This window comes from Rhipicephalus microplus, chromosome X, assembly GCF_043290135.1.
Source record: "Rhipicephalus microplus isolate Deutch F79 chromosome X, USDA_Rmic, whole genome shotgun sequence".
Taxonomy (NCBI): Eukaryota; Metazoa; Arthropoda; class Arachnida; order Ixodida; family Ixodidae; genus Rhipicephalus; species Rhipicephalus microplus.
In genome coordinates, this window is record NC_134710.1 from 97783071 (window position 1) to 97791158 (window position 8088).

Below are 8088 nucleotides of genomic sequence, written 5' to 3' on the forward strand. Positions count from 1 at the left end.
ACGCGCTTTCCCTTCGGGAAGCCTGTCATCTGAACACAGAAATGCCAGATGCCAGCATTGCACCTGCTACAACCCAGTTACATAAAAAAGCATGTCCGCATACGTTTCTCTTGGCGGGTTTCACGGCTTTATTCAAGCTGTGCATGGCGATGGCCCAGCTTTCCCCGCAAGGAGTCGGTGTGTCTGCGAAAATTTCAACCCGTAATTTACACACACGCACACGCATACGCACACACGCACACGCACACACGCACGCGCACACGCACACACGCACACGCACACACGCACACGCACACACGCACACGCACACACGCACACGCACACACGCACACGCACACACGCACACGTACACGCACACACGCACACGCACACACGCACACGCACACACGCACACGCACACACGCACACACGCACACGCACACACGCACACGCACACGCACACCCTTCTTTGTTCACGCCTAGCAGGCCAGCAGCTGTCTGACGTGTCAGAATAATTCCGTGAGGCGAGCTCTGGGAAAATGGCGCAGACAGGATGAAAAAGTAACGAGTAACATGACACCACACGTTCCTGAAAAATGGTATTGTAAGTACGTTACCCGTTACTATTACGAAATTGTAACGAGTACGTTACTGCGTTACCGAAAACTAGTGATATCTGGGGTTTTACGTCCGAAAACCACCTTATGATTATAAGAGACGCCATAGTGGAGGGCTCCAGAAATTTTCACCACCTGGGGTTCAATAACGTCCACCCAAATCGGAGCACACGGGCCTACAGAATTTTCGTCTCCATCGAAAAAGCTGCCGCCATAGGCTGGATTTGATCCCGTGCCCCACGAGTCAGCAGAAGAGTACCTTTGCCACTAGACCACTGCGGTGCGGCTAAGTTACTGAAAAAAGTAACGTGTTATGGGTAACGGCGTTACTTGTAACACGTTCCCGCCAACACAGGCTACCATAGCTCACACCATAGTTGGTAAAATATGGTGCTCCCAGTCATCCACATTAATGTTCCGGCCATGAATGAAACAGGTAAATTTTGGCATCAGCTTAACACTAGCCTAACACAAGCTATAAAACAAAACATAGAAGAGCGCTTATTGTGAATAGTCCTTCCGCACACTTAAACATTTCAGGAGCGCGACCATTCGTGACATTGAATCGCTTGCAACAACCTGTCCTAGAAACATAATACTCACGAGGCACCTTCGCTGAGTAATATTTAAGGCGAAGCCCTGTCGACAAGAGATGATTGGATAATGTAGCTTAGGTGAAGCGTCGTGAGTCGAAGCCTCCCCAACTTTCTGGACTGTAGCTGTTGCTGTTGTATGCAGCTGTCACTTTCTCGCCCAGGAGCTGAAACAGACACAAAATGAACACGTACACGAAGGTTAAATCGCACCTCTGTCTACACGCAAAAAAGCACGACACTTTAATGTTCAGCCCGCAACAACCAGCCATGTACTTCTCCCACCCTGACCGCAAATACCACTTTCAGGCAATATCCGAGCACGTGCATTCCCTTACGGAAACGCCATACATGGCCCATATATAAGTTATATCTGGCCATATATAAGCATATATGGCAGCATATGTGGCCATATATAGGCATATATGGCAGCATATGTGGCCACATATAAGCATATATGGTTGTATATCTGGCGGAGTCGGTTCATGTATGGGGTTATATACGGCCATATATGACGCGGTTGGCCCATATAAGGAGTCAAATCCGGCCAAATAAGGCACGGACACACCATATATAACATATCAAGTGGATCCTTATATGTAAAAGTGCTCTCTTATTTCGGATGAACCACGTATATATTTAGCACCGTGATCACACTTTTATGCGAATTGTAATATATAACAATTTGTACACAAAGCTGACCTGCTTATTTTTCATAACAATAGGAGTATTAAATATATATGTTGTTTCTGCCGTGCAAAAAAACCGAAATTTCAGGTCAGCTTTGTGTACGTGATAGTTGCAACTCAGTTGAATGCATATATGCATGCATTCGTGTAATTTAACTCGTACATTTTTCATGGCATTTAGGTTTGAAACAATAAGTTGCAATTAATACGACGTAAATAATGTATACAAGAGCAGACATGTTTTACGAGGAAGGAATCATGTCAAGTCACAAAACGTGTTGAAGCTTCCGAACCTCGCTATTATTATAGAGCAATCCTATATAGTATTGTGTAAAGACAAAATGCATGCAACTTATATTGTTCACATTGATGCATTCTTTAAAGTGGCAGCAAGAAATAGTAATTTCAATGCGCTTTTAGCTTCCACATCGGTGGACAAAATTCCTGATTATTTGAAAGTTTTGATGGCTATATGCTCCCTTCATATAACAAGATTTCTATTAATCCTGTTGACCCCTCATCTGCGATTGCTTTCAGCAGCCATTTACTAAAATTGCATGCGCAGTGCAATGTTTAAGGGAGTATTTCCAAAAACAAAAAGAACTTAGGTGAATGCAACTTGCAGGCACTATTATGATTACATTCAAGATGGAAGTTGTACTAATTTATTGCAAAAATACATCTTGCGTTTCCTTTGGCTACGTATAATGTTCCTGGCTGTGCACATAGTAAATTTATCGAAAATTTTATGATTGCACAAGTGAACAATTATTTAGTGCAATGTTTGCAAGCGTCAAATAAATCTCACGTCAAAGACATGTACGTTAAAAAAGGTGCAGCTGACTCACTTGTGATACATATTTAATGGACAATTTAATGAAATGCTGAAGCTTTATAGCAACATTTAACGTAGGCTGCCGAATTCACAAAACTTCTATTTTGTGTCGGTGTGTCATTACTTGGTCGAGGTCACTAAAGCGCACGTGCCATCATCAGGATTAGCCTAAACATTGCCTTGTGAATACAATTAGTATGACACATTTTTTGCGGGCTGGCGTGATACCTAAGCCAAACTCTACATTATGTAAACAGCCCCTTGCTGTGCAGTCGCGTAACGATTCAAACTGCTTGCGAACATATCCTTTCAACACCAACACGGTAGTGCACTTATAAAATATGTATGCCGGTACATACCCACCAAACTGACAAGTGTACACTCGCGTATAGAGATTCATGGGCACCCGGACACTGGCATTTCATTCAACGTGGCTAGATATTTTCGGACATGTCAGAATGATATGAGTGTATTATTATTATTATTATTATTATTATTAATGTTGTTGTTGTTGTTGTATTTCGCAAAACGTCCAACAGCGAATTCATATGCTGTCATACTGTGTCGTTATGTAAGTTTTATGAGATCAGTTATCTTGGTGTTCTTTTTGATAGCATGCTGAATTTTTTCTACTTGCAATAAATGTGCTGCCATGCGAGGCCTTCATTCTCTTCCTGTTGGCTCAACATCTCGCGAGAATCCGGTTCTCCTACAGCCTTCTACAAATTGTACACCGCGATATGTCGTCGTCAATTTGAGTACATATGCATATTTGATTTGGAATGGCCCTGCTAAATCCAGCAGTAGCGCCACTGAGTGAGTCCAGAAAAATTTCATAAGCACTTACCCTCATTGTTTCACTAGAATCCTTTCAACACTGCTAGAATATTATATTTGCCATCAGTTAACGGCCGGCAAAATCGCGCTGAGCTGTTATTTCTTTACAAGCTAGTTCAGGGTGAGATATTCTGCCTTTCTCGGTTGTAATAATTTTGAAACTCCGCGTAAGTTATCGAGAGAGAATCGACCGTTGCATGTACCTGCCAGCTTCTTTCAACACTCTATCCTTTGCAGAATACTGAGTCTATCTAACGTCAACTTTTGTAATTCGTTATGTTTTTCATAGTCTACAGTCATTTTATTTTTGTCAGTGAGGGCTGCCCTGTCCTAACGTAGCTTTGCACATGCACAGATTCTTCCCTTTTCCGTCTTTCAGGAAGCCATCGGCACGGTAATGTATATTCTACATTATTTTTCAGTCCCATTCCATCAATATCTACTATTTTATTTGTTGTTTTCATTGTGCGTTGATTTCTTTTCGACTGCTCGTCTTTGCTCTCTTTATTGATTTGCATTTCTGTGGACAGTCTGTATTGTATTGTTTGTTTTTGTTTTCTTTTCGCGCGCGCCAGCATGAAAGACCCTATGGTTGTTCTTGGGTAGGTTAAAAAATGATTGATTGATTATTGGTTGATTGAATATTATTATTATCATTATAAATGCTTGCGAAATAAGATGATAATTCGGCTGAAACGCGTCTTCGTAGCCAGCGTACACGAAGCAGCAATTTCAGCTCCGCGGAATGCCTGTCTCAAAGGACTTGCAGGTGCAGCTTTCTGGGCCCGCGGAAGGAAGTTGAAGTCCATTGTACGAAAAAACTCGCCTGACTGCTAGGTTGCAAGGGGTGCGTACAGTAAAAAAATACAAAAAAGGGCGCCCATCGGATGGGTGGACAATTCGGAGAAAGTTGTTCGAAGGAGCGCACGTAGGCACCGTGAAGCCCTGCCGTGGCTTACACCAGTCTGTGGACAGAGCAGGAAAGAGAGTTGCGCGGCCCATTTCAAGTAACGACGACGAAAATAGTTTGCACAAACATTCAGTCGTATGGTAATAACATTGCGTCAATAATAGTTAAAAAATGAAACGTCGTTCGCCAATAAGCTCAGGAAAATTTGGTTCTAGTGAAAAGTGCGTAAATCATTGATCTCAAGGAGTAGTGTAGCATCCATTGCAATATTCATTGTGAAGCCTGCGTGCACTGTATCCGTCCGCGTCATTGTTGTTTTTTTTTTGCTCGCCGGAGTCATGGGTGCTGTGCTGATCGAGTTTGTTAATTTTCATTCCTTTTGCTCTTATTTCGTGTTCAACTACTGCTCCAATTTACACAAGATAATCGCGCAGCTCTCAGGAATCTACTTCGCTGTACGTGGCGAAATTGTGGATGGACGTGGAAGTGTTTTTGTGTGCGTGTGCGTCTGTACGCTGCTGGATTGGCGATCGTCAACTTTTCGTGCGAGAAGAAAATGGATACCCACGCTTGCGGGCAAGCGTTCCTTCAAAACTTCTTCCTAAAGCAGTACGAATGGACGTGGTGGCTTTAAGGTGTGAATAGGTTATCAGGATTAACAGGCTCCTTTAAAGACAAGTCTCGGTTAAATGTTAAGGTAAGTTCATCATTTTCATTACCTTCGCACGTTGTTCATAAATATTATGATAACTCGAAAACATACCACATTGCATGCTTGCTGAGTAAATAACTTTATGCTAATCGTGGTTACGTCATTAGGCTGTTTTGTTTAAGCGATATGACAACACTTTCTTTTTTTTCACTTGATCCAGACAGTGCTCTATTTAATCAGAAAATCTACGTCAGGAAAATGTTGGTTTTGTGCCATTGTACTTTTCATAAGTATATTGATGTAAATATACTTGTGTTGTATTTTTCCCATTTTAACGCTTGAGGAAAAACCAAGGATAAATTACAACTTGCGCAATTACGAATGAAAAAGAGTTGCATATCTGCAACTCCAAGGGTGTCATGAGATTTATGAGCCCACGTTTGAATTTGTCTTGCGTTTGAATTTATCTTTCTTCGTCTACGTTCCACTTGTTTTTATATTTACGTGTGTTTTGATAAGGACACGCAGTTAAAATTTTGTTGCTAGTTTGATTCTTCAAAACAGGGTGCAATGTCACGGATCCAAATGGAAAAACCTAAGAATAGCCCGTAATTTTGTTTCCGCCATCTACAATCAGGGTGATATAAGTGTAAATTTGACTGGAATGCGTACATCACAGGCGACATTATCGTTACTGATGTCGCAACATCGCGTGGTTATCTTGAGAAACTGCGCATACCCGCATACATAGTTACACAAAATAATTTGATGTCACGTTTTAATCCGTGAGCACTGTAGATATTTTTACGCAAGCCCACAAATAAAATGGTATGATGCATTAGAACTTGCTACTGTGTGAAAAGAACTGGGGGACCGTTAAGCTCCGTTTTTCACAGTTGAACGTGATAGCAGTATCGATCATGTTTCTTGTGTGTAATTCAATCACTTAGTGTGTACTCTTTATTGCATGATGCTACTTGAACAAATTTAATTGTGGAATAGTACTGCTTAATTGAGAAGGTTGAAAGTGTCTCAATGAAGGTTTCGCACATGACTGCATTTTGTGTAAAAAACGGGTAACACAGTTTAAAGAACAAGAAATATTATGTAATTACTGAGTTGCGCGAAAAGATTAAAATACAAAAGGAACACACCTAGATGCAGCACACACTGACAACTGAAACATTGTTGGAGAAAACAGACATACGTATATATGCGGTTACAAGAACACGTGCTGTGAAAGAAAAGGATTAGATGAGCAGACAGATTGTATAAATGATGCGCTTCCAGGAAAGCTACCTCAGTAGCAAGCAACATAAGTGAGAGTTACGTGACACATGAATCCCCAGCTTTGTTTATGAAATACGCCTCTCCGATTTCCCGCGCCATACCGTGTCACTAAATCTAGCTTTAACTACCGTATTCCAAACAAGGGCGCGCAGCCACACTCTCAACAATATGATGATTGGTTAGAGAATGGTTGTTAATTCCTTTAGAGAAGCTTTGTGATCTACAATTATATAAATAAATTCTAAATAATACTTCCCACATGACAGCGCAGTGCCGTCCATCACACGATGTCCACACTGTGAAAGAAAATGATCAGATGTCTGCTCATCTAATCATTTTTTTCCACCTCACGTGTTGTAACCGCATACATATGTCTGTTTTCTCCAATGAAGTTTCAGTTGTTAGTGTGCGCTGTGTCCAGGTGTCTTCCTTTCACACTTCAAATTTTTTCGCGCAACTAAGTTAAGATGAAGTACCAACTCGCCCAGCAGAACGTGCTTCTCAATATAATGTGTGTAAAATGTTTTAGAACTTTATGCACCCACTACGCAGTCGTGAGGGAATACGGGCAGTAACCAGTGTGCCTTTTGTAATGGTTGGCTGTCTTTAGACCGCGAAGTCACGTTGGTAATAACGTGTTGTGATGCTTGATGACAATGCACGCTTGTATCATGCAATATAGCTGCGATATTAAATGTTGTGTTGTGAAACCTGTATGCAGGATACATGTATTTGTTAAGCATGACAGTTATTTTCCTTGCATTTACAACAAGAGGAAGTTATTCATGCTTTATTTCCAAGCAGATGCATAGCTGTGTTGTAGAGCACTTGCATGCCATGCAAATTGCCTGCATGATTTCGATCATCACTCATATCCGAAAATTTATAATATTTGTTTTATTTGCATTCTCTCAATTTTCGATCATTGACAAGACGATTTTTCACGGAGAGCCACCGATGCCTACACCGGAATTTTTGCAGAATGAGCTCTTTACCACTGTTACATTAATGATGCATTATTGGCAAAATGGAAAGTGGATTACGTTTACAAAGTACATTTTTAGTGTCCCGTTGGCAAGAAATATTGTTAAATGCCTTCGTTCCCACGCACACAGAGACCTATAGACACCAGTTTTAGCAGTCGTTCTATAGGTCATTAGTCACAATACTTGTACATAACAAGCTTGCATACCAATCACTTTCGACCGAACTCTTTAAAAGTTGATTATCAACTCATTTAAGTTATTCAATGCACACGCAGTTCATACGGTCAATAGCAAGTCAATATTTCGTTTTGACTGACTATGGACGCTTCATTGACACACGAGAAAAGTTTTAAACATAACACACTGTGAAAGATATCTTTACGAAACTCAAATTGGGTTTTTTTATGCTATTTATTTTTGTCAAGTCAGAATCGATAAAGCGGAATATTTACTTGCACCGTACTATGTCTCAGACCGTGTTGACCATAGGTTCAAGATAAGAATAATCGCATGCAAAACTGACGTGTTTCAAAATGATTTTTTACCAAAAAAAATTACAAGATGGAACCAGCTGCCTTCTAGCATTGCCTCTACACTCCCAAATATTTGTTTTATTTCATGTTAGAATTTTTCCGATTTATATGTTAGAACATGTTCCGATTTATATATGAATTTCTCTCGCAGATTGTGATTCAGGTGA